This window comes from Cynara cardunculus, unplaced genomic scaffold, assembly GCF_001531365.2.
Source record: "Cynara cardunculus var. scolymus isolate 2C unplaced genomic scaffold, CcrdV1 Un_Scaffold_11330, whole genome shotgun sequence".
In the NCBI taxonomy this organism is placed as follows: Eukaryota; Viridiplantae; Streptophyta; class Magnoliopsida; order Asterales; family Asteraceae; genus Cynara; species Cynara cardunculus.
In genome coordinates this window covers 1-2,718 of record NW_020206614.1, presented here as the reverse complement: position 1 = coordinate 2,718, position 2,718 = coordinate 1, and the positions used below count along the sequence as shown (strand labels likewise).

At 35.8% G+C, this 2,718-nt stretch overlaps 1 pseudogene; it reads left to right on the top strand.

Annotated features, from left to right (window-relative positions):
* Positions 1 to 6: 6 nt before the first annotated feature.
* LOC112505485 lies at positions 7 to 709 on the top strand (annotated as a pseudogene).
* Positions 710 to 2,718: the final 2,009 nt, after the last annotated feature.

Here is a 2,718-nt window from a genome sequence, read left to right as displayed (position 1 = left end):
GAAGAACTCGCCGGCAATCCTTCGATTCAATCCGTTGATTTGTTATCTCGATTTCTGAGCTCCGGTCATCCAGATGAAAACTTCGTGATCGATATCATCATCAGCTTCATTGTCGCCGGAAGAGACACAATCTCGGCGGCGTTTGTCTGGTTTTTCTGGTTACTTTCTAAAAATCCGGCGATCGAAACTGAAATTGTGAATGAAATCAAAGAGAAATCAGATTCCCCAATTTACGATGAAGTGAAAGATATGGTTTACATCCATGCTTCTCTGTGTGAAAGCATGAGGCTTTACCCGCCGGTACCCGTGAACGCGAGGATGGCTAACGCCGACGACGTTTTGCCGGACGGAACCGTGGTGAAGAAAGGTGTGATGGTGAGTTATCATCCATATGCAATGGGAAGGGTGGAGAAGGTGTGGGGGAAATATTGGTCTGAGTTCCGGCCGGAGAGGTGGTTAGAGAAGGATGAGAAATCGGAGAAATTGCGATTCACGGCGAGGGATCCGTATACGTATCCGGTGTTTCACGCGGGTCCGATGGTTTGTTTGGGGAAGGAGATGGCGATTTTGCAGATGAAGAGGGTGGTGGCGGGTGTTCTACAGCGGTGTATTGTGGTTCCGGTGGCAAAGGACGGTGGTGAGCCGGTTTATGTGGCGGCTCTGACGTCGAAAAGGTTGGTTCCCGGTGAAGATTAAGGAACGAAAATGACGATTATTAGTAATTTTTAATTTTGCAAGTAATTAAATTATTTAATATGTGATTTTAACGCAACTTTGCGAAATTCATAAATTAAAAAAATGTTGTAAAATAATTAAGTGATCAAAATGATCAAAAAACTCTTATAAAATAGTATAAAATAAAATATAATTGTTCGGTAATTATTTACAACGAAATTAGGGTGCTGAATGATTAAGGAAAGCCTATGATACAAAATAGGTTATCATACGCCGGTCCTAAGCCGGGCCAAGCCCATTTGACCATCTCTAAACTTTAGAACCTATTTTTTAAAATAAAATTCTATTATTATTATTATAATTCTTTCTTAATCATTACAATAATATATTTTTAAATYATTTAATATTGGATTATTATACTTTGAAGTTTTTTCTCATTATAATAATAGTAACATTTTGATTCGAATTAAAAATAACTATGACCCAAGTTACTAAGTTTCCATGACATACCATTGACGTAACTTACGGTAAGAAAACTGTTTTATTTTATCGTAGACAGAGATGAAGGGAGGTTTTACTTATTCTTTAGAGATTTGCATTTGATATCATTTGCAAGATCGCTCTGGGTATGATCCTGCTACCCAATGCTTTATTTACCACAGATGATGATTTTTGACAAATAATTATACTTTCGGGATAAATTAAAGAGCAAATTTTATGAAAAAATAACGTATTTTAACTTGATTCATATTTTTGAAAACATACTTTCATAACTTTCATTTTGGTACCTAAGATGTAAAGTTTAAAATAATTAAGTATTCGGGTAACCGGTTGAATTATTAACCGGTTACTATACTGATGTGGCGAATGATGTGGTATCCAACTCCGTATTAAGTTATCTATGTTGATATCACTCGTCATATCAGCATGATATCCGGTTAATTAAATGTTACAACTTTACATCTTAAGTACCAAAATGGAAGTTTTGAAAAGTACGTTACTCAAAATAAGAATCAAGTTAAAGTATGCTACTTTAATTAAATCTAGAGTATTATTGTAATTAATACTGAAAGTAAGATAATAGGAAATAATGTAATTAATAGATATGAAACTCATAGGTTCCATAATTTATTTATTAATAATAATACTTCCATACACCATATATTTCATAATCTCGAACCAATGACATGCAAGTAGCTTAGCCAATTTCGGAAGTTTGGACGACAATCCCACGAGAGTTTACTCGAACTATAACTCGGTCACACCGGAAGTCCCCAGTCACTGGAGTGCCGTCCAGTACCACAAACGCATCAACTCGTGGATTCTCTCTTTCTATCGTCACCACTGCATCTTCTCCTCTTCGTCCTACAACCTCCGGCCATGAACGCTTTCCTGTATCAATTATCCCGTCACAAACTTTTTTAATTGATCTTTTAAAACATGAATTTGCAGATGTTTCTTCAAACCATGTGAAATACAAAAAAAGTATACAAAATCAAACGAGAGGAAATAGGGTCTTACCTTCACAATCAGTCATTTTTAGATGAGTTGTGAAGAATATGAAAAACCTTGGAGCATAAATAGAGGTATAAACGTACACCGATAGCGTATGAGTTGTCATGTTACGTTACGGGTCGTATTTGGGTGGGCAAAAGTCCGAACTTTTTGGATCAAAAGTCCAAGTACCATTTTTGTTGACTTTTTAAATTTGAACACCAAAGCAAATCACTACTTTTCTTTTATTTTCCAAATTTGAGCACAACAAACATAAGATATTTGGTTTGGTTTTTACGGAAACAATATTTCTATCTTTTGTGACAGATAAAACTGGAAAGGCTGGTATACATATTATTAGTGGTGTTCAAAAGTACGACCAACTTGATCAATCCGATCAACCCAACCTAATTTAACACGAAATAACTCAACTCGAAGCAACCCGGTATCTAATCGAGTTGTAAAATTTTCAAATCGTAGGTATTGGGTTACTACTCTTTGAATTCAACTCAACCCGATGAACCCGATATCCTTTTATTTATTGGGTTT